Source organism: Cricetulus griseus, chromosome 3 (assembly GCF_003668045.3).
Source record: "Cricetulus griseus strain 17A/GY chromosome 3, alternate assembly CriGri-PICRH-1.0, whole genome shotgun sequence".
In the NCBI taxonomy this organism is placed as follows: domain Eukaryota; kingdom Metazoa; phylum Chordata; class Mammalia; order Rodentia; family Cricetidae; genus Cricetulus; species Cricetulus griseus.
This window is the reverse complement of record NC_048596.1, coordinates 149,337,380-149,364,484: the sequence shown is the minus strand read 5'-3', so window position 1 is coordinate 149,364,484 and position 27,105 is coordinate 149,337,380. Positions and strand designations below refer to the sequence as shown.

Sequence of the window (27,105 nt, the reverse complement as noted above, 5' to 3'; positions counted from 1 at the left end):
TCTGACTTTCCAGATGGTGAGAAGCCATTTAGCAGTGTGAAAGGATTTTCATTTAGATAATGGTAACCTTGTTTAATTTTACAAGCTTTGTTTTGTAAAAGGAGCATGGCTCTCTTTGAAGCCCTATAGACAGTTGTTAAGTATTTCAGACTTTATTTGTGGTCAAGAGATTCTGTTTGGAAGACTTCTGATTCACTCCTACATTTTAACATGGTTTGTCATTATTTTGGCATCTGTAGTTTGTGCTTGAATCCTGATTCTGTCTCCATGGTGTAGGAAACTCCCTTCTCTTCTTCTGGGCATCTCTTGGTTTTCTAGCTTAGCATTCATTTTGTTTCATTTTGCTCTGTAGGAACCATGGTCATACTCACCCACGGACTTCAGGGAAGATGATACGAGACACTGGGTAGGAGACACGGCAAAGATGGTTGTTTCTAGTGGTTGGCTAAAGGATAACACATTATCTGGTCAGTCATAAGATCTTAAGTCTTTGGCAGGAACTCTCTAGCTACAATATTAAAGGAGAACGGTTCTCTTTTGGCTCACAGTTCAGCAGTGGCAAAGGCATACTGGCTGGACCAGGTTTATGGGAGCATGTGGCCAGGCTTGCTCCCAACTCTGGACTAGGAAGAAGAGAGCTCTAGCCAGAATTAGGGCTGATCCATGCTCTTTCCTTTGTTCCCACCTCTCAAAGGTTCCACACTCTCTCCAAATAGTACCATCATCTTGGGAGGGGCAAATACTTAACATAGGACATCCAAACATAACAGAGCCTTAAATGACCAAGAACAAAAGTGATAGACCACATCATTCCTTGTCTGACAGGGCTTTACAGATCAGAAGCCATTAGATGTACTTTAAAGGCTAATTTAGTGAATTTCTGTAGCTTTGATGGAAAGGGCACTCTTAAAAATGCCTCAAAATTGATTTAGAATGTCTATGTGTCTGCCAGGGGAGAGGCATGGGGAGGGGTGGGAACTTATAGATGGTACTTGCCTCTCACATAGGGCTGCTGTAAGGATGTAGGAGGACAAATACCAACAGCTATCAGAAACATTATATTACTAGATGCTTTTAGAGAAGATGCTGGAATCTCTTAGATCATATTTGACTTTTCTTGTCAGAGAGGCCTTAAGGTTTATTTGTTCATAGGTCAAAGCTAGTATGAGAGACTGAATTGCATTACTCTCGAGTATCTGAGGAGAGAGGCTTCAAAATGGGGATTTTGAGAGAGGCTTTCTTGTGGGGATTCTCTTTATTTAAGGTGTTGGATGTCCACTTGGTGGATTTGAGTGCCAATTCGGTGAGATTGTTAAGTCAGATAACTTTGAATTTGGATAAAATGCTAAGGCTAGTCTTTATGGACACATGCTTTTCTTATTGTTTCAACCCTCTTCCCTGTGGAAGCTGTTTCTCTAGTGATCTGGCTCATGGATTGTTCCATAATGATTTCATAAAACATCAGTCAGTAGAATGAACAGATTCTTATAATCCTATGCAATAGAAAGTACTTGGATTTTGTACAAATACAGATTTACTAGCCCACTGTAGCAAGTGATTGACATGGGCCAGTGAGGTGTACCATTCTTTATAGTGATGTATGTGCCAGGGCCTCATACCTGGCAGCCAGGCAGTAATCACTTAAAAAAAAATCATGTAAATGAGTTATTTTTAAGGCAAGTCATTCTGGCTCCAGGGAAATGAAGAATTTTATTACAGAATCAATGAACCCCTCCAGCATTCGTCTTCTAATTCTTTGGGTGAGTACATCTTGTTTTCAGTAGATGCTCTTCTTTTCTTATCTGTGGGGGTCTTAGTATTCTCTGCCAGATTCGAAGATGAGGGCATCTCTGAGTCGTTTAATTCCTCTACTCAGCATGTGCAGTATGGGAGAGGACCATCCCTTCCAGGTGCACAGGAAATCACCCCTTTTCCTCAGCCATGACATGTCTTATTTTCTTAGTAGGTCTGTGGTCAGAGCTATTTCTGAAACTGCTACAGAGGTACTGGATGCCTGTGTTTCATTCCTGGCATGACATGGATTTTTCTGTCCTGGGAATAGTTCATTCCTTTCATTTCCCCCTTTTCCCTGATGCAAATAAAAAACCATGGGGAGCTGTCGAGGGAAGATGGATGAAATTAATTCTGGAATACCACTAGTGACATCTAGGAGTCCTCTAGGGAGGAGCAGGAGAATAAAGCAACTCAGAACTGCCAGCTAGATTCCACCCCTAGTGGGAATGGCTATGTTAGAATATTTCTGAGTTATACTGCCAAAGTGTGTCTGTCTGTCTGACTGACTGTCTGTCTGTCTATCTATCTATCTATCTATCTATCTATCTCTATCTCTCTGTCTAAAACAGGGTCTAATGTAGCTCAGGCTGACTTGAAACTTATTATATAGATGAGGTTGAGCCTCTTGCCTCATCCTCTCTAGTGCTGAGACTTTTATGCAGTGCCAAGGCTTCTTGCATTATAGGCAAGCATTCTAGCAACAGCCATATCCCCAGATCAAGGAAACATATAATAATAATAGTAATTATTATTTTATCCTCGTGTTCAAAAAGTGACTGAAAATTGAGTAGAGGAGAGTCTGGCAGCCATGAGTGTAAGGAGCATCTTACGTTCAAACTGGGTGATAAGAGAGAGTACCGGGTCTGTCTTCATGAGCTAAGAATAACTTTTATATTTAAATGGTTTGAAGACATTAAAATAATACCATTTTCTGTCACAAGAAAATGACATGCAATTTAAATTTCGCTGTGTACCAGGAAAGCCTTACTGATCCCCTAACCACACATTTTCTTTCTTCTGTGCTCACTTGCCTACTATCACAACCAGCTTGCATAGCTGCAATTCAGATGGTGCAGCAGGCAGAGCTTCAAGGATTTACAATCTGACCTTTTCGATTAAAAAAAAAAAAGTTTGTTGACTCTTGCATGAATATACAGTTTGTAGAACCTCCCTGCCCTGAGTCTGTGTGGAAAATTATAACATTTGTTCCGTGCACCGGGGATGTGGAAGGTGCCCTGCTGGGCAGGGTCTCCATGATTGTCCTTTAGACACTGTGCTGTCACCTGTGGATGCTGGAGGTGGCCACTCTCACCTGTGTCCAATTTTCTGGGGTGAACTGTGGGTTCTTTGTTGTCTTCACTTTTCTCATGTAGCTTAAAGGCTTTTCACTCATGTGGCTGCCTTTGTTCTCAGTTGGTTTTTCTTTTTCGCACATCATTTTGTGCTGGTCTCTTCATATAAATTAGCCTTTCTTGAAACTGTTATGGGTAGATATGTGAGTATTTGTTATTACAAATCCACAATCTTGTTGAAATTCCACCCCACCCACCCCCAGTTACAAAAGAACCTATGTTTTTGACCTGGCCACCAAGGTATTGCACATGTTCAACCAGTGTTGATGGGTCATGGCTAAAAATTTGTACTTTTTGATTTAATGGAGGAAGGCAGCTGACAGTGCATGCATTTCAGGCTATGGGAAGTCTCTTGAAACAGACTAACACAAAAGCCTGTTACTTTACTTAATTTGTTAGGATATTGGCGAATCATATGCAAAGAACTGGCTATTCAGAAACTGGAAGAACTCAGCTGAGTTCATTAAATTGTCAAGTACTTTTATTCCTGTTATGGATGAGGCACTGTTTCAGAGAAATAGAATTGTCTTTGATATTATATCTTACACACACACACACACACACACACACACACACACACACACACACACACACACACACCACTCTCTATATATATCGACAATTGAATCCAAGATCTTGCATGTGATAGGCACTTACTCTATCTCTGAATGTTAGAAAAAGTGTATATAAAACAGATTAATGGATTGGTACAAATAGTCCAGATTTGTGGGATTTAGTAGGTGGGGATAGTAGGAACTGGTAGGTTACCCAGGAAAGTCTATTAAGTGCGGTTGGGGTTGGGGTTGGGGTTGGGGTTGGGGTTGGGTTTGGGGTTGGGAGGATACTCAAAGCCTCTGATGAAGCCATCAGAGCCAAGATAGGACAGCAAAGAGTTTTAAGCAGTGAGCACAGCAAGCATAGAAGTCCTGGGGGTGGGAGCTGACTTGAACAGCAGAAAGCTGTTGTGGCTGGACTGTGAGATATCACAGTGGGACTTACAGTGGTGAAGATAAGTTAGATCCTGCTTAATAATGAAACAGCAGCCATACAGTGGGGCAGAGCCTGTACTCCTTGTCCAGGCCCCTTTTACTGTTGGATATAAGTTTAGGTCCTAAATGGCTTGGTTCTTACCACCTTTTAGTGTCCTGGGAAGCATACTCACCCCAGGCCTTAGTGTGTTCACTGTAAACTATGTACTGAAGCATCACCAACCCTCTGTTTCTGGCCCTTAGTTCCTAGTGATAACCAGAAGAACTATATCCAGGCCTCATCTTTACACTGCAGGTAGATTAATTCATTGTTCTCCAATGAGGTAAATAACTGTGGTTGTCCCCAATTTGAACTATGACCTCTGAGGTTTTAATACCATCTCTGCAGGGAACAGCTGAACTGGTATACTCCAGTTGCTGATATCCATGAATGATTGTAGCTCTCTGTCACAGGTTGTTGCTGTGACTTCTTTCCCACAAGCATTCTTTTGCACACATGTATGAACATACAACACTCTTGCCTGGAAAACGGCATAAATGGGTCCGGAGCCATGCTTTTGACCTCCCTAACTCAAGCTGGACCAGGGTAGATGGTGTTGGGCAGAAGTGGAATGGAACGAATGCTGCCTGCTATCATAGTCACATCCTTCTCACATAGAACAACAATTATTCATCCAGATGTCAACCTAACTTGAGTGTCTAATATGTATCAAGTGTGGGCCAGGAGCTCATTCACATTCCTGGTCTCATCTCTGGACTCTTGTTTCCCTGGGCCAAGAATACTAGTGTGCTTCTTCTTGCTTGAAAGATACCATGCTGCAGTTTCTTCATACTCAGTTCTTTGCACAACTGAGCTTCTGACTTGGCTCTAAGTTACCATGACTCTCTAGGCTTTTGGTTTGTAATTCTCCCAGCATATTTCTTTTTGCATGAATAGCACACATGACAAATCCTGCCAGGCTCTCAAATGTCATCTTTTACCTGCCTTGGTTAGTTAGCCTAGAGCCCCAGGCCTGGGTAATATAGACTTTCTGGTTTTATCCTTAATGCCATTAGGCACACTAATTACTGTGGTTGTGAATGCACCTTGCACTTGAGGAGGTGCTATGGAATTGTAATATCTTCTCAGGCTCCACTATATTTGTAGGCAAGCAGTATATTTGATTCCTGCTGAGGTAGTGTTAATCCCAAATCATGATGGCCAGTTAATTAAAACAATCAATTAATTAAAGAAAGCTTTTTATTTGTGCATATGGGCTGCTTCCCCTTAAGGCAAAGTTTAAACAGGTCGGTATTGGATGTAAGGAAGACAAGACTTTTATAGCTCAGGGCTAGGGGGTTCCTAAATGGGGGATTTGGTTTCAAAATAGCTGTTATAAGAGCAGAGCATGAGTATAACAATTAGTCCCTCCTGAAACAAAGACATGTTTGCATGGACAAAACAAGGTAGTTATAACAACCAGTAGTCATACAACCTTTTTAAACAAAGGGAGGGTTGCAAGATGTTTATAAACAACCGTTTGAAACAAAGACATGATTGCCATTCCTGGAACAGGCAGTATGGAACCATTTGTATTTAAGACTACAGGTCATGGGGCATAGTCCCATTCTTGAGAAACAGAGGTTCAATCACAAGCAGGAATGAACCAAGTCTTTAGTATAAAATTATAGGTTGGTCATCCTGCTATCATGGACCCTCTAGCTACAAAATAGAATAGATTGTGTGACTACTTCTTCACAAAGGAAATATCATACTCATATAGAGCCTGGATATACACATCATAATGACATCTGTGTCAATACCTGCTATGACATGAATGTCTGCTTCATGTGGTCCAGTGAGAATCTTTCCTTGTAGCTCACCACATGTGAATTCACCCGGATGAAGAAAACACAAACCTGATGACTGTGATTATATGAGGGAAGACATGTTTTACCTAGAAATGCTAATGGCGTTAGTATTATTTTCTTTTTTTTAGTTGCTGAGGAATGCTGACATAGTGGAAACTCTTAACTTAGAGAGAGCACCTTCCACTGCTGTTATTTTTTTTTTGTTGTTGTTGTTGTTTTTGTATGTGTGTATTTAGTGAAGCAGGAAATGAATGAGTGATGCTTTTCTCACAGCATCTTTCTCTCAAATATTCACTTTTATGGTTTAACTGTTATTATCATTATTAATTGTTAAAGAAAACATGGGTTTGGTCTCAATGGAAAGTAGATCTCTCATATTGCCAGTGTTTCTCAGCCATTGTTGATGGTAAATTTATGTACTTGATAGTGGGGTATATTGATATATTATTTATGATTTATTAATGCTTACCTGAGGATTTAGAAAGCAAAGTCAGCCACAAGCCATAGAAGGCAGGCACACACCTTTAATCCCAGAAGCCAGAATCTAGGAGGTGGTGGTATACACCTTTAATCCTAGGATACAGGATTAAGAGGTAGACGGATCTCTCTGAGTTCAAGGCTACCCAGGGATGCATGAGATTGAATCAGTCTAAAATAGTAACAGAGTTCACTCCTAATCCTAGCACTAGGGACGTATATAAGACAGGAGCAAGGTCTCAGTATCAGGCATTCATTCTCCAGCCACACTGAGAAGACAACTGCTTTGCTTTTCTGTTCTTCAGCTTGAACCCCAATATCTATCTCTGGGTCATTTATTTATCATATTACAGCAGGACTTTTTTTCTCCTCCATTTGTCTGAAAGTTCTACTTAGAAGGGGACCTTGTTCTTTGGCCCTTGTTTTGTTCTTAGCACCTTAAAAGAATCTAGACCTTCAGTAGATACTGAGTACATACTCAGTGAGTACATGCCTGGTGTTTGGACTTAGTGAGAGGAGACGTTTCATTTTCTGGGATCCAGCTTTGTTTCCTAGTAGTGCAGAAGCCTGGGGGAGTCATCCAGCCTCTTGCAATCTTAGTATTCTTATAGTAAAATGACAGTCAAATACCAGGACTTCATCTCTCAGCGCTATTTACTAGACCCACTATGGCAGAAGATTACAGACCCAGTGGCTTAATCCACAGACATTAATTTTTTTTTTTTAATTCTGTGGCCAAAAGACCAACATCAAGGCATCGGCGGGTAAAAATATTTCTTCTGAGGCCTCACCCCTTGACATGAAGATGACAATTTCTCTCTGTGTTCTCACATTGCATCTCTGTGTACCTGTGTCCTGATCTCTTTTCATTGGATTCAATTAAAGTCCATTCTAACAATACAGTTTTACATCTCTCATCTCTTTAGAGACCAAACACAGTGTAGTTTTAGGTATTAGAGCTTTTAACTTGACACATGACTCTCTGAGGGTCACACATGACTTCTAGAGGGTCACAGCTTGTCCCATAACACATAGTTGCTGACTTGAATATTTTCTGTAGCTGGCATAGTATATTCCCAATAATGAGATATTTAAAAATCTAATTGATTGGAATATATAACTAAAAGGTTAACATTAAAGTCAGCTAGTTCTCCAGGCTGACCTGTTATAACAATCTCCTTGACGAGCCCCACCGCTTTGGGGGTTCTGGAGCTAACCTCATCCTTCCCTTAGAGTGGGTCACAGTAGGGCATATTGTCTGCAATATGTTTTGTGGTTGGAGTAACATGCACCCTGGAACTTAAATCAAGAGCTCTACCTACTGTCTAAACCAGGTTCACTTCTGGGGCATACTATAGTACCTGCAAAGCTCTGTCTGCTTAGTTCATCCTCAGCTGTCTATTAGTATGTAGCACTTACTGAGCCCTTACTTAGCATGGTTCCATAGGAGCTTATGGCTGGAGTATCAGTAAGCCATCCCAGATCACCCAGTCTGCCTGTAGTTTTGGATTTGGATCAGGGTCTTTGCCTTAGGTTCTGCTCTTACCTGTGGAGTTCCAGTGGGTCCCAGAGAAGATAATCATGGTGGCTGCCAAAAGCCCTATATATAGGAATAGGTCAGGGGTTCCAGCTTACCTGGCTTTCCCTTAGTTCTACAGAGTGGCCTGATGGCCCTTCCTGCTTTATTCTGTTGAGATCTGCAAATAAATTGCAGAATAACCACTCTGAAGCCAGGAGACTGACTAACCCCATGTTGGCTAAGACTTGAGATTGTCATGGTGTCTGTATTTGAATTTCTGACCTGGATTCCCCAGGCTCCCTCATGTCCATTTCTGACCAATATTGCCCTATGGGTGGGGTCTATCTGTCTACTCAGGCTTGGGCTTGCTAGCTGCGCTCTTCGTTTGCCTTATGGATGGAAGGAAAAGCTACCTGGGTACTTTCTGAGGATTCTGGAACCACAGCTGAGTAAGGGTTATGTGTCCAGGTGGCCTAGAGCATGGTCAGTGTGGTGGTTTTTGGCAGTAGTGGTACAGAAAGTACTCTCTCAGGAAAAGCCCACTATCTGATAGCTCAGTATTGTGATGGATGGCTTCAAGGGAACATGTGATTCAGAATCCTGAATGGAAATTAGGTGAAAGAAAAAAGCCACAAACAGTGGAAACTATAAGAAAAGGGGAAAAAATATGCTGCGATATGTGAAGGGCGAAACTAGTCACTTAGTACCCTTGGGGCCTGGTATTTCTAAATGACATCCCTGGCTGAGGATCATGCCTGGCCCATGCAAGGAGGAGCTGAATGAGCAAGGCTGAGAAGTCTGGATGTTAGCCTCTTTGAGTGCCTAGGCTGCTACAGGGGTCTTGCCCCACACCCACACTTTGCCCTTGTTCTTTGCTCATGCCTGGGGTTGTGATGGCCCCAGGGATAGGTGGAAAGCTCAGAGGAGACAGAAACCATCTTTTTCACAATATCATGTTTTATTTACAATTTAAAATGAATACTTTATCAGCTGGAACTAAGAAGTTGCTGTCAACTTCTGTGGGTCCCATAAGCCTTCTGGTATTTGGTGACTTGGTAGATATTAGGTCCTAGCACAGCAAAGAAAAAAAGGCATCACTATGATCAGCTTACTGCTTGTCCTTTCAGTGTCTCTCTTCCACTCTCCCATGACTTCTGCAGTTCTTTATGCCTGTACTCCTCAGCTTTACTGTGTGACTGGAGACTTGACTAGAGTGACTTGGGCAAAGGCGGTATACACAGAGACCCAAATGTAAAACTTTTCTTATAATGTCTTTATCACTTGTTGGCTGTGTACATTCATAATATATGCTAAATAGGAACACCAATATACTCATTGCCATCTTAAACATAATGTACTGTGGCCTGATTGTCTACTTTCAGATCATACATTGAAAACCCTAACCCCTGTTATGATGTATAAAGAGGCCTTTAAAGATACTTGGCTCATGTTTAGGAGTGGGATTAACATCCTTGTAAAAGCCCCCTCTCCCAGACAGAGCTACCTTCCCCTTTCTGCATGCTTGAAGGTGCTACCAGATATTTAATCTACTGGGCAGGTCTTGAACTTCCCCATCTAGAGAACTGTAGGGAATACATTTCTCTTGTTTATAAGGTACCCAGTATGTGGTCATCTGTTAAAGCAGCTGAATGGACATTTTGATCACCTATCATCACCACCATAACCACTACCATCATCATCATTCCCAACACATCACCACCACCATCATCACCATTATCATCATCTTCTGCCTCTATAGTGTTTTCCTGTACCAGCATTTTTCTTTGTGTTTAAAATATATGATACTCATTTAATATTTTCATAGACCAATAGTTAATTACATGTCATAGCTCCAATTCTGTCTTTGGGTAAACTGACACATGGAGATATGCTGTAAATTTCCAAAGTTCAGTTGCTCATAAGTGCAGAAAATTGTGTGGCACTGGAACCTGCTGAGAGAAACATGTCTGACAATTGCTACATTGAGGAGCTTGAAGACTGAGGAGCCTGATGGCTTTGTGCTGGTAGTTGTGTGTTATTGGCATCTGCTTCCCTCCACACTTCTGTGTGCTAATCAAACATGGTTGGCAAGTACTCATGGGATTTGATTGAGTTAAATAGTTTCACTTTGTAAGGGTCAGATGGAGTACCCCTGGAAAATCAAGTGACTGTGGATTATTCATTGAAAATTATAGTGCAGTCACACCCATCCCTGTAATAAATGAGCCACAAGTGCATTGGTTCTTAGTACTTGACTGATGTGACTTGAGAGACATCTGCCAGTCTCATGGACTGGCTTCACCTCCTCACACCATTATGTAGCCATAGCACCTTTTCTGGGAGTTTCTCCATCTCATCCCTCCCTTTCCCAGACCATCTGTAATTCCCTCAACAGGGCTTTACCCACGAGAGGTGGTCCTTCCAAATCCACCACAGGGCTGGGTGAATGCTCTTTCCCTCCAAAGAGAGGATTAAATCCAGGCAGGTGAAGGCTGAGAAGCATCTCTCTGGATCCCTGTTGGTTTTTGTCTTCATTATCTTGAATGACAATGCTGTCAGCACCCAGGAGGAGCCCTTGAATGGCCAGATGGTAGCTGGATTTTTCTGCCAGTCATTAGTTTCCATCTGATTGCTGAGCAGGTGTGAGAGGGAGGGACACTCTATGCTTTCCACTGTTGAAGACTTGTGGCTGGGAGAGTTGGAGAAACTTGAGATAATGCAGACAGTAACTTGGTAAACATTTATGTAGTACCTACTGGGTGTTGGAAGCTGTAGTAGGCATCAGATATGCAGAAAACAGCCAAGCACCATCCCTGTCTCAGTAGATTGCATATTCCAGAAAACAGATAAATAGGATGGAACACAGCAGAGGGCACACAACGTGATGAGAAAGGAAAACAGGGGTGACTAAGAGTTGGAGTCAGTAGAGGCTGACTGGACATGTGTGCAGAGTAGGGGGTCATGATTTTAGAAAGGGAATTATTAAGTCTCTCTTGGCAGGGGGTGTAGGTTACTGGTATAGAACTTGCTTAGTGTGTGTAAAGCTCTGGGTTTGATCCTCAGCACTGTAAGATATATATGTAAATGAGAAAAGAAAGGTCTTCTTGACAAGGTCATGTTTGATCTATGATTGAATGAAGCAAGCCCCATAAGTAAGAGGGGGAGAAAATTGGAGAGAGAGAGAGAGAGAGAGAGAGAGAGAGAGAGAGAGAGAGAGAGAGAGAGAGAGAGAGAGAGGAGCCAGATGAGTGATGAGTCAGGTTGTTGAGTGAAGGCAAGTGGAGAACCACAGTGGTTTTATGTCTGGTCATCCATCCATCCATCCATCCATCCATCCATCCATCCATCCATCCATCCATCCATCCATTAATGTCTTTTGGTAGGGATGCCCTTGGCAATAGGAACCATTCTTAAGGCTTTTGCATGAAAGTGTGCTGGGACCTGGAGTAGCCCAGAGTTATCTTAATCCTACATTTTTCTCCTTTCTCTTCCACTACCAAGCTTCACAGAGGCCCCTCTAACAAGAACATTAGCTTTTTTGGCATGCATTTTTGGTTCCTGGCTGTGTGTGCCTGCAGGGGATGTGGGTTTTAAAGACCCTTTCCCATCTAGTCTTCTCTGAACTCTGCTGTAGTCTTAACATGCTCTTGACCATTTCTGTCCTCAGAGACTTCCTAGTCCAAATGAGAAGGCAACTGTGGCTTCCCCAAATCTGAACTTCTGCATCCAATCACCATCACTGACTGTGAGCATTTCAAAGCAGGTCACCTCTAGGTTCTGTGACTTCCCATAGATGGAGGAGCTCACTTGGTTGTGAGTACCTTTTCCTATCTGTTTTGTTAGTACCTTCTAATTGACCATGTCAGAACTGATTACCCTCTGTCTTCTGTCCTCTTTACCTTTCATCTTTTTCGAAAGTGCACCTGTGTCTTCTTTTTCTGCCCCCCACCTCCAGTCTACTCTCTCCTTTTTTATATGCCCAAATTGCTTTAGTTCTTCGGTGCTTGTCTCTGGTTCCTGTCCTCTTTGTTTCATTCCTTGGCTTTCCTTGCAGGGCCCCTTCTAGAGCAGTGACTTTCTAGGTTTTTTTTTCTCAGAGCAACAATGTTCCCACCATCTGGGGACCATGTTTTCAGTGTCTGCTCATGAGCTGCATCCAGATTCACAGAACAGGAAGTTGGGATGGCCTAGGCAGTCTGTCAGCAGCTGCCCATGTGATTAGGTTGCTCTTACAGTGAGAACCTCTGAGCCTGGCAGTTCAGCTAGCTTCCTCCTGGTCTGTCTCTAATTCTCTCTGCTCCCTGTCAGCTGCCTATTTTAAAAAGAACATCTGGGCCCAGGCAGGCTCTGTTTTCTTCCCATCCCTGTGGCTCCTACACTGGCCACTGTGGGGCAGGCCTGAATTCATGTTGTATAGGAGTGAGTGTGTGCAGTATTGAATTTTTCCTGCTCTACTTGGATAACTTAGAAGTTGTTTTGTTTTTAATAATTTCCCTTTGTAGAGATGTGGTGCATTTTATTCTGTCACTGCTAATAATTTATATATGTTAGGGTTTATTTTTGTCTATTTTTGGTGGGGAGGGAACAATATTCTTTAAAACAAGCTGTCCCCTATCTTGGGAAAAGCTGTAAATTCAAGTATTCAAGTAATTTTTCTTTCTTTCTCTCTCTCTCTCTCTCTCTCTCTCTCTCTCTCTCTCTCTCTCTCTCTCTCTCTCTCTCTCTCTCTTGCTAGAGTGGCTCTTCTGAGTAACCCTGCTGGGCAAGATTCTCATACCACACAGAATGAGCTGATTTCAAAGGTTGCTTCCAGCCTTCAAGTCTAGATTTCTCATTCAGCTTTTTGAAAAAGCTATTACTTTAGTAACCAACAAATACCATGTCCTGCTTCCTAGATCTTGTGGTGGTTTTGTTTTGTTTTGTGTTTTTGAGACAGGGTTTCTCTGTAGCTTTAGAGCCGGCCCTGGAACTTGCACTGTAGATCAGGCAGACTGGCCTCAAAAGTCACAGACATCCACCAGCCTCTGCCTCCTGAGTGCTGGGATTAAAGGTGTGTGCCACCACTGCCTGGCCTGATTATCTTCTTTTTTGTTTTCTTTCTTTCTTTCTTTCTTTCTTTCTTTCTTTCTTTCTTTCTTTCTTTCTTTCTTTCTCTCTCTTTCTCTCTCTCTCTCTCTCTCTCTCTCTCTCTCTCTCTCTCTCCTCTCCCTCCTCCCTCCCTCCCTTCCTTTCTTTCTTTTTTCTTTTTTTGATTTCCTAGATCTTATAAATGTTACCTTATTTGGAATTTTGCACAGATCTTTGCTTTCTTTCATTTCTTTAAGGGATTTTCTCATTTCCTCTTTGAGGGCCTCTATCATCTTCCTAAAGTTGTTTTTAAGGTCTTCTGCTTCATATGCGTTGGAATGTTCAGGTCTTGCTGGTGGTGTCATGTTACTCTTTCTGTTGTTGAACGAATTCTCACACTGTTGTCCTCCCATCTTTTCTTCCAGTGGGTACAGGTGGGGCCCCGCCCTCTCTGGGTGTGTGCAGGCCCAAGATTCTGACGCTGGCAGATGCTGGATGGTTGGTCTGCTCCCAGGTCTCTGGGGATTTGGTGGGTGGGATGGAGTATGTGCCCCTGTCAGGGGCCCCAGTGACTGGGGATTGGGGGCCAGGAGAAGTCCTATTGCTCACTTCTTGTGGTCATGGGCCAAGGTTCTGATGGTGGCAGACACTGGATGGTGGGACTGCCCCCAGGTCTCTGGGGATGCAGTTGCAAAGACCTTTGCACGTGTGATCAAGTTAATGATTTGAAATATGGAAATAATTGTGAGTTATGACCCAGATGAGTCTTAAAGGTCTTCTCATGGACCTTCTAAGAGAAAAGTCATAGGGGATTGAACACATAGAAAGGGAAAGACCTGTATGACTAAAGAGAGCAATGGATACCTCTACATTCAATATCTTTAGTAGTGCATCTGTATTCCTTTAGCAGTAGAGTTCATGAGTGCATGATGGCAGGGGCATAGTTCCCGAGCCCCACCCCTTCCATTCAGGCTCTGACCATTCTCTCAATGTTAGGGGCAGCATTTCTATTTACTGTTCCTATCTGTTCTCCCACCATGATGATTACATGTCCATGTCTATGGTTTTGTTCTTGTCAGGTAGAATTTGGAACTTAGTTGCTTCCAGTATGATGAAGTCAGGATGGATGTGTGATGGGTAGAAACATGGTGAGTTTTGTGTACCTGTTTATGTTATTACTTCAAATTTGGGGATTTGATGGCTATTAACATCCTGAAATGAATAAAATGCTCTCTGTAATGTGTTCTTTGGGAAGTTTCTTCTGCATGGTGTCATGGTCTTTTGAGGTTTCTCTAGTTTTCTGTAGCAAAAGCCACTGTTCTCTGTATATTGACTTGAGGATTACCGGAGAGGCTTAGTCATAGTATTGCTCATTTAAATTATCAGCACTAAAATCATACATGGTAAAATTTGAAGACGAATTCCTGGAGATGATTGCATCTGTTTTCTGTGCCTTGTACATAGGAAAACAAAGGCCAAGCATGTTGTCTCTGGGGTGATCTACAATAAAAATCTGTCATTAGACTGACCCATGATGCTCTTCTTTTTCAGGTCCTTCAAAACTCTGTCATGCTGTGTTGATGGACCATAGCTATCATTAAACTTTATAAATTACCTTTTTTTTTTGTGGTCATACTATGTGCCCAGGTCCTGCTAGGAGCACTTTTGTTAAATTCCATCACTTGTTTCTCTTTACAACCTGGTGCTATTATTAGTAGACAGTGTTTAGACCTTTTAATTGGCTAGATCTTTAAATTTTACAGCTTGTTAAATTTAATCCTTATGTGTGAAGTGGGAATAATGTGGCCTCAGCACAAGTACTTAGTGGATGCTTCTAGTTGAAAGGAAAAAAAAATGAATAGATGAGTACTCAGGGGAGTACATCTAATTAAAGAATGCTGGTCACTAAAATGTTAGCTAAGCCAAAGGGCCTGACTCGGGCTTACTGTTTGTATGTGGCTGATACCTTTTGGTTGTATCATTTGTTCACCTACAAAATAAAGTTAGTTGTAATTGCCTTCAAGTACTTTTGTCAGGGTTAAATAGAATAACGATATATATAAGGTTCAACTGTTGTTCAGGTGGGGTTTGTGATTGCCAGGAGCTCATGGATTGGGAACAGTGCTGTGGGATGTTGGGGCCTGTAAGAGGTGGGTTCTAGAGAGAACTCTTTAGGTCACTGGGGGTGTGTCCTTGTGAAGGTTTCAGGTGCCTTTGTGGCACTCCTGAGCTATCTGGCTTCCTATTTAACCATGTGATCTGTCTGTTCTAACACTGTTGATTCCATTTATCTATAGTAAATCTGTAAATCTAGCACCAAACCTGTAAATTTTCAGAACTGCAAATCAAGCAAATCTGTTTTTGTTTGTTAGTTTTGTTTTAAAAAGTTACCTGCCTCAGGTATTCTGTTTCAGTGATGAAACTCTAAGTATCTGACAAGAACAATGTCTTGAGATTAGTGGCTATTCAAGAAATGGTAGCAGTTACTAATAGCTGTCAAAAAGGTAAGTGAGGAACATGTTATCACTGAGTATGTGGCTCTCTGGGGTAATTGTAAAAAACTTACTTTGAAGAGGGCAGCGTAGAGGCATAGACTGTATATATCTCAATTTGAGAAAGGATATGTTGCCCTAGAAGGCAGCAGAAAGAACTCCATCCATAAACAGCCTGTCTGGAAAATTCCTTGATATCTAAGGGGAAGGTATTGGGGGCAGAAGGAGTCGATGGCTGCATGTACATGTATTTGTGCAGTTACACCATGTGTGGATTTTATCATTGACTCAGTCCTTAGAATTAGAGAACAAAGACTAGGAACACATTATGACATGGGACCTATCTGATGGAATGGGTGAGGCTCTGTTCTGGGAGGATGGATGGTTTCATTTCTATGTCCAGTTACATATTTCATGTGAATTTGGGCATGCTGTTGGAATTTTTTTTCTTATTCTATGTAACGAGACTGTTTACTTAGATGCATAATTATTGGTTTATACTATGTACCTGGTATTGTATTGTGTTTTAGGCAGATACAAAGAAAACACATGGTCTTTGTCCTCAGACTACTAACAGTTTCAGTAAACACAGGCATGGAAACCACAAGTAAAAGGTACATTATGCTACTGTGAAAATGTTTGTATTTATACAAACTCACTCCCTTGTACACACATAGCTTTTTGATAGTCAAAGTGTATGATGTAGTCAGGGTGAAACTTTTTTGACCCTTTTTAATTGGAAGGCCTCCTGGCAGAAGTCATAAATAAGTAAGTGTGTGTGTGTGTGTGTGTGTGTGTGTGTGTGTGTGTGTGTGTGTGTGTGTGTGTGTGCATGAGTACATGTATATGTATCTGGGACTAGAAGTCACCCATGAGTATTCTTCCTTAAGAAGGCACACCTTTTCTTTTTTTTTTTTTTTTCCTACCTTTGATTGGGACCCGGGGCTTGCCAATTTAGTTAGGATGACTGGCTACAAAGCCCCAGGGATTCTTCTGTTTTCCCTAGCATTGTGATTCTAAGCATCCAAGCATACACCACCATTCCTGGCTTTTGATGTCAGTTTTCCCACTCAAACTCAGATCCTTAAGCTTGCTTGGCAAATACATTACTGCCTGAGCCATTTCCCCAAACCCTTCTATTCTTTTTAATATAACATTTGTATTTGTCAGGGTAGATTATATGAACAACCCCATTATCTCTATGGCTTAAACAATACAGGGATACTTCTTAGATATGCAAAGCATTCACCTGCAAATGGTATGTCTGAGTGTGTCTGTCATTCCACACATACTCTGGGATACAGTAAGATCCTACTGAGTGTAATGTACTAGATCCCTGTGACCATAGATGCTGAAATTTGAATGTTTTTCTTTGGTGTCCTACAAGCTCATTTGGTTCATTGACCAAAGCCAGTAATATGGCCACTGTTTCTTTTCAGCTGCTAAGGCGGATCAGTCTTAACCTATGGCTGGAAGGCTAGGTATGCAGATTCACATCTTACTAAATTACACATCCTGATGAGCTTTATATTCAAATTAATAAGTTGTGTATATATATAAAATGATGTATTTGCAAGGAAGAGCAGCTTCCAAACCTGACATGGTGCCTCATGCCTACAATTGCAGCACATGGGAAGCTGAGGCAGCAGGGCCACATTGTGAGTTCAAGTAGTCTGGGCTACAGTGTGAGTCTTTCTCAACACAAAACAAAATTTAAAACAACCACAACAAAAAAGCCACCTCCAAAGATTGCAAGAAACACAGGAAAGACATGGGAGTCAGATTGGTAAGTCTAAGAAAGCCAAGTTCACCAGCAGGTATAATACTATACACTGTGTAGGTCAGCCCTAACACAGGTCCACTTTTGTGCCTCCCAAGGGCATGTGTAATCCTGTGGCAATGCAGAAGGCACCTTGCCAGGACTGGCAACATGTAATTAACTAGAATCATTAAGAAAAACATAGATTATTGTATTCATTATGTGATCATGGGTGTATCTTTTCACTTTGTTAAAACTAAGTGTTTTAGCAAGCCTTCTGTAACCTTAAAAAAGTGACTTAAATGCACCATGGGTAATTGATGCCTTGCTGATTATACTTTTCCCTTTCATTCACAGGGCCATTTTAAAGTACTTGGACATACTGCAGGTTTATAATCCAATTCCTCCTATTTTTTTCTTTGTTAACTCATAGTATTCATCATTGGTTAGAATTTCTAGTAATGATACCTCTCACCCTCCCTGGGGAGCAGAAAAGGTATGGGATAGGTAGGGTGTTAGTGGAGGCAGGGGTGAGGGGAGGGAGAGGGAACTGGGATTGACATGTAAAACAATCTTTTTTCTAATTTAAATAAAAAATGAAAAAAACAAAAATACTAAAAAAAAAAATGTCCAGTAATGTATTGAAGATTCAATTCCTTTAATATAAGTATATATGCATGCACACCCATCCCATCCTTGTGTTGCAAGAAATATGGCCTCATGGAGCAGCAAACAGGCCATGGGTATAGGGAGAGGACAAGCTATCAGAGTATCTTTGCCTTGCTTCTTACTCTCTTTATCCCTCGTCTCTTGGCTATGCTTTCTGCAGGTACTTAGAAAAGAAAGTTCTAAAGCATCCTTGTTTCATTTTCCTGGAGACCTTTATATTACTTTGTCAGTCAAGCAAGTGTTTGTTACACATAGTTTTACTCACCCAGGCGTGGTGGGTCAGAAAGAAAATGGCAATGTATGGCTTCCGTGTTACTGGAATTTTAGAAAATTTCTTTGTGGTCACCAGATGATACTGGAGAAATTGGAATCCTTTTTGGGATTGTCAGTCTCATTAAGATATGTGTGTGCCACAAATAATCACTGAACTGAACTGGAATCCAATTACAGAGAAGGAAGAGTAATGAGCAAAGGGGTCCAGACCAGGCTGGTGAAACTCACAGAAACAGCTGACCTGAACAAAGGGGAGCTCTTGGTCCCCAGATGGATAGCTGGGATATCAGCATGGGACTGATCTAGACACAAGGAACATGGGTTTCAGTGAGGAGACCTCAGAAATCTACTGGACCTTCTGTAGAAGTTCAGTACTTATCTCTAGCATAGGTGTGGACTTTAGTAGTCCATTCCACATAGAGGATACTCCCTGAGCCAAGACACACAGGGGTGGGCCTAGGCCCTATCCCAAAGGATATGATAGACTCTGATGACACCCTATGGAATGCCTCATCCTGTCTGGGGAGCAGAAAGGATATGTGATAGATAGGTTTTTATTGGGGGGGGTGGTCGGAGAGGAGGGGAAAAGAGAGGGAACTGGGATTGACATGTTAAACAATCTTGATTCTAATTCAAATAAAAAAATCTTCACAAAAAGATGTGTATGTGTGTGTATGTTTATATACACAAACAACCATATATATATATATGCACATATATTATCTTAAATTCTTTTATTAATATATAGTCAATATATATAACATACGTGAGATAATATATGTATATGCTCTGTATATATACTAAATAATAACTCAAATATAAATTCAAAGGCAGTTTTTTGCATTCAAAGAAAATCACCTCAGAGCAGGAAAATTGTAAATCTTAGCAGCTGCTCAAGGAAGAAGAATGGAGACAAGAAGGAAAACAGTGTAAGCTGGCAAGGAGTTCAGGCATGATGAACAAGCAGATGGTTGGGAGGAGAGCTTTAGAGAAAAGGTAAGGACGCCTAAAATTTGGAAGCTCAGTGTTACAGAAAACATGCTTAGAAGATAGATAAAAAGAAGGAAAGGAAACCAAAACATACTCTTTCCTTAGTATTTCAGAAAGGTGGACGCTGAGGGAGCAGACTGATTGTGCTCTGTAAGAAACTGCTTGGAGTGGGACTTCTGGGAATCTGCCAATTTCTTTTGCATGGAGTAAGATGAACCCAGCTTCTTAGGGCCACTCCATGGTTGCATGGTTGATCAGGCACAATTGGAATGCTAGGTCTCTCCCCAGTTATTCTCTTCTCTTGACCAGAAAGATTAATTTTGTTTTTTTGTAAATGGGCCTTTCTTTATTGCTGCTTTTTAGGTGTTCACAGTTTTGGGATGGGGGCAGAGTATATTTGTTCCTCTTTTTCCTTGTCTGGATTCGAAGCCCCTAGCAGATATCAGCATCCCTGTATGTCAAAGTCCCCTATGTGAAACAGCATAGTATTTTGTACCTACATGATCCTTCCTATGTTACTTCTGATATCTCCTATAACTGCTTTGTAAATGGTAACTTTATTATATTTAGGAAATAATGACAAGAAAATCTGTATGTATTCAATGGAGATGCAATTTTCTTTCTTTAGGTGATATTTTTGAACTGCTTTTAGTTGAGTTCATGGATACTGAATTCAGTCTGGCTGTAATTGCCTACTCAATGCCAAGCTCTGATCTCATATTTTCTTCTTAGCTCATTTAGCCCTATAGTAGCCCTCAATAGCTGGCATTTTTCTTCTCTTTTATAATGACAATGAGAATTGGAAAAGATGGCCAACTTTGTTACTCTTCCCTAATGAAAAGCAGCATTTGTGTATGAAGTCAGGATTTTCCTAACTCCACTTTAGTCTCTTCCTATTGTTTAATAGGAAGAAGAATAGTACATTAGGCAGGCTGAGTTGTCCCAATAATGCATAGACAAAGTATTTTATTTACTTTACAATTGCAGAGTTGGTGTGTTGGGAACATGCATACTTGTCTCTGCTTCACAGTCACCTGGTGACCCAGGCTGATGGAGACCTCATCATCATTGACCATCAATCATCCAAAGCATGAGTAGGCGACCAGGTCATATAGGATCCTCATTATTGCCGTTCACATGATAGTGGTTAGAAAACAGTCATATAGCCAGCCTAGCTTCACAGTCTGTGGGATATTTCATTTCTCCCCTGTTCCCAGAGGGTAGGAACAGCTCTCTGTTCTCCATAGAGGGCCTTGCATACAGGTTTCCTAGATCACAGAGATTATCAATAGTATAGATGAGGTTTGCATCTGGGTTGTTTTTCTAACCTCCATGGGAACTGTGGAAGTATGGTAATGGAGATGTGGATTAAAAGCAAGTAGATTTAGTGGAATGAACGAATAGAGATAATTAATTAGTAATGACAGGGAGTTGGAAGTCAAGATAATTGACTCTAACTCCTAGGTGATGTCAAGGGCTGGCACTGGTCCTAAGGAGGATTGGAGGTGATGGTCATTGGCATTATCAAAATCAAGGGTTTGATACAGCACCGGTGTGGATGAACAGCCCCAGATATGTTCAACTGGAAAAGAAGGAACCCTGTAATGCATGGTAGATGACAACAGAAGACAAAGAACTTGTAGCTAAGGTCTGAACTGACATCCATAACATTTACACACAGGAATAGTGTACTTTACAACCTATCTTATATTTTGTAGAGTGCTAGACCAATGGAGATATTGCAAAGTGTGATGTTTGATGTCTGGAATCCTGCTGCTGATGAAATCAGTCAGCCCATTCTCCTCAGCTGGATGGTATTCCATGTGTTTTGGGTATGGGGATGATCATCCAGTGAAAGTATTGGTTAAATATACACATTCCAGGAAATCATGGAAACCTTTTTTCTTTTTGGCATGGGGGTGTGGAACAGAAATAGGAATGAGCAATAGTCTGAAACCTTAGCCATACTAGTCTTGGAGGCATTAGAATGCAGATCACCCCCTGAGTTCTCGAAGGGTGGGACATTTTGCTGGGTCCTTGGGTACTTTGGACAAGTCTCTGGGCTTTCTGGTCCTGGGCATTTTATCAGATTAAACACCTTGGCACTCTATGGGCTCCTTCCTGGTAGTGGGTCAGTATTTTTCCCTGGTGTAAGAAGGTACTTTGAGAGCCCGTCCCACATGAAGGGATGCTCTCTTGGCCTGGACACATGGGGGAGGGCCCCTGCCTGGCCCAGGATGATGTGTTGGACTTTGGGGAGCCCCCTTGGAGTTTCGTGTTAAACTGGCATGTCTCAGCTTTAACCCACTACAACCATGAGGTTCTACCTGAGTGGGGGTGTGTGGACCTGGAAGCTCCTAGCAACCCAGCGATGATAAAGACCAAACCCAGGCATCTTGTCATCTTCAGAGCGCTCTCAGTTCCATGTTGTAGAACTAGAGTCATTTCTTTATTAGCCATCTTTTCTGGTGTTTCTTAACCATCCTGCCAATACCTCAAGGGAACCATCTCTCTTTGTTCTTTCTGCTCTCTGGTAGCTCCCCCTCACTCCTAACCTTCCATCCTCACAAGTTACTCAAGTACCTCTGCCCTCCCTGCCCAGGTGAGGGCCTATTCAGATGCTTAGGTCCACAGAGATGCAAATGAGAGGCTTATTACCCTGAGGCCATGGTAAACAATAGTAGCCTTACTGGCATTAATAATATAATAGTGGGCGGGAGCTTTCCTGTGCTCCATGTTTAGTGAGACCAAAGGCTGGATCTCAAAAATATTCCAAAGTGGAAATATTTTGGTTCCCCACATTGGAGGGCCTTACCCTCCCTGGGGAGCAGAAGTGGGATGGGGTGGGGGGCTAGTGAAGGGTTGGGGGGAAGGGGAGGGAGAGGGAGAAGCGATTGACATGTGAAGCAAGCTTGTTCCTAATTTGAACTAAAAAATATATATAAAAACATCAACACAAAGGCATAGTGTAACAATAAGTCTTTACTCCAAGCTGCCCGAGCCCTACTGCCATGTGGGTGCTTTCCTCCAGGCTGCCTAAGTTCTGCCCGCTGCCATGTTATGGTCCCAAGTAACACACAGCGACTTATATTAGGTACAAATGCTGCTTGTCCAGTGTCTCGAGCCCTTACTGGGTTTTGACCTGGGAGGAATGACAAACTCAGCCAGTTGGTTTTGAGTATAAGTTTTATGTCACACTTATATCAAAGCAACACACAAGCATAAACAAACAATCCTAAGAACCACAGACAATAGGCTTTCAGCATGGGGTACCTCTCCTGCAGTGGCCTGCAGGTTCGGTCTCATGACTTCAGCTCCTCTGGATTCAGGCCAGCGAGAGTCTCCTGAGGGCCCGGTGTCGTGGAGTCGGGCTCAGAACAGGCGGCACTCAACTTGATGGACTGGTTGTCTTAGGTTAGCGAAGGAAAGCTCCAGGACATAGAGTTGTGGTACACTCTAAAATTCCCACTTCTGAGCTGGTCCTTAAATAATTCACTAAATCGTGCTAATCACACTTTGCCACACTTCATACATTTTCACTCTTATCTACAAAGGCTGGGCTGTGTAGTGGGCCTATGCTCCCTTTCCTTTAATCTTCAGCCAGGTCTTTGGCTGCCGGTTGTAGCCTCTGTCCTAATCTCCCTCCATCCAGGCCTTTGCCTGCTTGCTTACAAGGCTCCTTACATCTAATGACTAGGATTTCTTACTGGCTAGCTCAGTCTTAAGTATCAACCATAAAGACTTCGCTTATCGGATGTCAGTTTCTGGCATCTTCTCTTGCTGGAATCTTATGGCAGCTCCATAGCAGAGAGAAGGAGGAAGAGAAAAAGGGAATGACTTCCTTCTTGCCCTTGCTTACATACTGAGTCTGCCTGCTATGTTCACTTACTACATTTCCAGAATCCTTCTTGACTCCTAGTCCCACCTAACTTGCTGCCTCATTGGCCAAACAGTACTTTATTCAACAATCAATAAGATGAACATACACAGAAGGACCTCCCCTATCAGCATAGGGGAAGGCAGCTTTGCTTTCCTTATTTTGTGCGTGTTTTCTATGAGCCATATGCTTGGGTCTGAGGGGTATTGGTTGGTAGGTACCTGTACTACTACCTGTACGTCACACAGGAATGTTATTTACACCAGAGAGTAAAGGGAAAAGTCAGCTTTCTTAGGCTACAGCACCTTTGATGGCATGTCTCTCCTGGAGGCTTTGTTAGTGAACAAGGCAGGAGGTAGCTTGCTGTCTGCTTCCAAGCCAGGAACCATCTAGTGCACCTGCCAGGACTTCTTCAATTTTCTTTATTCACTCAGAAAAGACTTACTCTTATGGTCTGAAGTTGAATTACCCCAACCGGTTGTGTTTTGATACTCAGTCTTTGGCTGGAGATGCTGTTTGGAAGTGTTAGATCCTTTGGAAGGTGGGATGTAGATGATGGAATTGGTTCACTAGGGGCAGACCTTTGAATATCACAGCCTGCCCTGCTTTACTTCTTTAAGTTGCTTCTCTCAGGTATTTTAGTCACAGAGATACAGAAATAATTGTTACTCTGTAGAGAAGTAGAGGAATGAGTGACAGAATCCATTTGTCTTTCCCTTGTTACAATAGACTATAAGCATGTAAACAGATAATTTGAGTTCAGGTCTTTATATGTGCATTGAACAAATGCAGGAGAGTAGCTGCCGATGGCCACAGTAGTATAGGGAAAGTAAGTCCTGTGGAAGGGACTGCAAGGACAAGCATCTAATAACTCAAGGGCAGTGTTGTGAGTAGTCTTGTCTGGAGAAACAAGGCAGAGGCTTCTAGCACTAGAGCCTGACCTGAAGCCCTTTACTGGACAGGTCCCTCTTCCATGGAATGAAGCTGCGTTCACCATCTTTCCACACCCCCACAGCGTCTCCATTTGTCATAACTGAGTAATTATCATGTCCTACCTTTCTGATGACCCTCTTGATAATATTGACCTAGTGAGGAAGTTTTAAGGCATAACTAATAAAAATCACAACGAAGCATTTGCAAACAGAAGGAGTGCTGTTGTATGCTAACACAGGGAGAGTCTGTCTTTCATGTTATGGCAGATTTATTTGGCAGCTGTTTAGCCAGCATGATTCTTCTGTCCCCAGCTTGATAAGGCAGATGAGTATCGTTCCAACTGGACTTCTGCTCTGTTATCCTGCTTGGTATCTACTTATGTGACCCTGAAATGATTTAAAAGACCTATTGCATTGTGAATTGGTCTTGTTCCATAGCCAGAAATAGTGGGTCTGTACTAAGTGGAACAGGAAAAATAAATGACCCAGAGACTGATACTGGGGTTCAAACTTCAAGCTCGATATCAGAAAAGCTGGATATCTACCTCCGTCTGAATGGGCTGATCTCACCAAGCCTCAGACTGCTGCCTCTCCTCAGTATGGCTAGAGACTGAATGCTCCTAACTTCAGTGTAGCTGAAGAATGAATGCCTTTCTGAGACCTTGCTTCTGTATTATATACTTCCCTAATCTTGGGATTAAAAGTATGAGCTATAATTCTCTTTTAGACTGATTCACTCTTGTGTATATGTGGGTGGCCTTGGACTCACAGAGATCTATTTCTTAATCATGAGCCCTAGTGTTAAAGGCGTGTATCACTACCTCCTAGCTTCTGGCTGCTGGTATTAAAGGCATTTGCCTGGCTTTTATAGCTTGTGGCTGACTTTGCTTTCTGAATCCTCAGGCAAGTTTTAATAAACTGTAAATACATCACTACAAGACAAGACATGATGCGGCATGACTCTACACTACACTAAGGGTCTTCTGGCTTAGAAAGGAGAGACAGATGAGTGAATAAGTGCTGCCGGGTGTGGTGACACCTGAGACAGATACCTAAATGTGAAATTTGTAGGAAATCTTTAGCTCAGGTGGAAGAGAGAGGGAGATAACTCAAGGCAGTGTCCATAAATAATGACACCAGACAGGATTCCAAACAGCACAGAGCAAGGCCTAGGAGCTCAAATTCTAGGACCACTTCTGACAGGTAGACTTTGAACTGATCATTTCATTTTTTTTTTTTTTTTCTGGTTTTACAGTGGAGTAGCCAAATTGCCTAGCTTTTGGGTGCTGTTGAGAGCATAAAATGAATTAATGTATGTAAAAGACTTGATACAGAATCAGCTTTATGAATGCAGATGTGATTACATGCCTGGACTTGCAGAGAGAGCACCTTTCAGCAAGGCTGAGGGTAAGCACCACTTTATAAAGAAACTTGTGTGACTGACAAAGGAGACAGTCTAAGGAGGCTACTGAGTCTCTAGTTTGCATATTTGACTACACATTCATACTTTCCCGGGTATATACACATAAATATATGTATTTTTGTATATGTGTGTATACACACACACACACACACACACACACACACACACAGGCTCAGGCTCAGATATCCAGGAGAAGGTTATTCTGAGAGATCAGATTATCAGATTAAAGATAAAGAGCTTTTTTCCTCTCCCTCCTCCTCCTCCTCCTCCTCCTCCTCCTCCTCCTCCTTCTTCTTCTATTTTGGAGACAGGGTTTCTCTTTGTAATCATCCTGGCTGTCTTGGAACTGGATTTGTAGACCAGGGTGGCCACAAACTCACTGAGATCCACCTGCCTCTGCCTCCCAAGTGCTGGTATTAAAGGTATGCACTACCAATGCCTGGCAAGCTTGATTTTTGATACAGGTGTATAGAGAGGGTTGACAGACTAGACTAGCCTTTCTTAGACAACCTTTAGGATTAAGCTGATTTACATGAGCCAGAGATGCTTGGCTTGGAATCAATAACATGTTCATTATCTCTTTTGCTGTTTTTATGTTCATGGATCCCAAACTGCCTACTGACATCTCAAAATTTGTTGCTCACCTACCTTCCCAATTTTTGTGATGAAACTCTAACCTCCAGTGTGACAGTCGTGTTGGGAAATGGGGCCTTTGGGGGGCAAGCATAGATAAGGGTCATTGAGAATATGTCAGAGCTTTTAGAAGGCAGACACTAGAGAGCCCCTGCACCCTTTTAATCCTGTGAGGACACATCGAGAAGATGCTATATGTAAACTCACAAACAGACCCTCATGAGATCTTAATACCTTGATCTTAGACTTTTCAGTCTTTGGAAGTGGGAGCAGTGAATATCTGTTTTCTAGTTGCTCATGCTATGGTGCTTTGTTACAGCAGCCTGAGTGGTTTATGGCAATGTTTGTGTCTTTGGTAATTCTGGAGGAGCGGCTTAGGATGAAACCAATCATGAAAATAAATGCCTTAGATTTCTAGCAGGTGTTTTTCCCCCACCTCCTTCTCATTTCTTTTCTCACAGGCCACAGGTTGCTCCTTGCTCAGCCTAGCCATGAGCTGCCATTAATTGGCCTTGTTCTGTTTGTAAAACAGTGCAGGTAACTGAACACCAGGTCATGTCTTTGTGTGCTCATTTATTGAGAAAATTGAATGCAAAAGAGGAAAAGTTTGGAGATAATTGGACTCAGGAGAGGGCTGCTGGTTGTTTGGAGTTGATGAGCAGTTGATAGTCTCATAAGAAGTGCTTATGATGATCTACAAAGGGATTAGCTATTGAATCCCTGACTTCCCAAGCTTCTCTCAGAAGACATCCCCATTCAACAAACCAACCTCTGTCTTTGCAGAAGTAAGAGACTGAACATACCCAGCACACTGCTTAGACATTGCATGGCTGTAAACATGTACACCCCTTCCTGTGCTGTCTGGGGGATTTTACAGAAAAGGCAGAGCTGAGATCCTTGTTTCAGTATGTGTGAACATTATCCTTTTTTATTTTTTATTTTCTTTATTTTTTTGGTTAGCTGATATCTTTCCTGAAGTTGTGAGCCTGTGTCTGGGGAACCAGGGAT

The 27,105-nt window shown here is 42.0% G+C and overlaps 1 protein-coding gene across 15 annotated transcripts in view; it reads left to right on the top strand.

The window, feature by feature from the left end:
• Large1 (LARGE xylosyl- and glucuronyltransferase 1) overlaps window positions 1-27,105 on the top strand; it is a 520,809-nt gene that overhangs the window by 72,341 nt on the left and 421,363 nt on the right. For 2 of the 15 annotated variants that reach the window (XM_035442499.1, XM_027410530.2), the window contains one exon: window positions 353-406. The exons of 12 other annotated variants lie outside the window; for them this stretch is intronic. The gene's annotated coding sequence lies outside the window, so the exon portion shown is untranslated. Of the gene's footprint in view, window positions 1-352; window positions 407-11,772; window positions 11,796-27,105 lie in introns of those variants that run through there. One more of the 15 variants, XM_035442498.1, reaches the window with a different exon arrangement.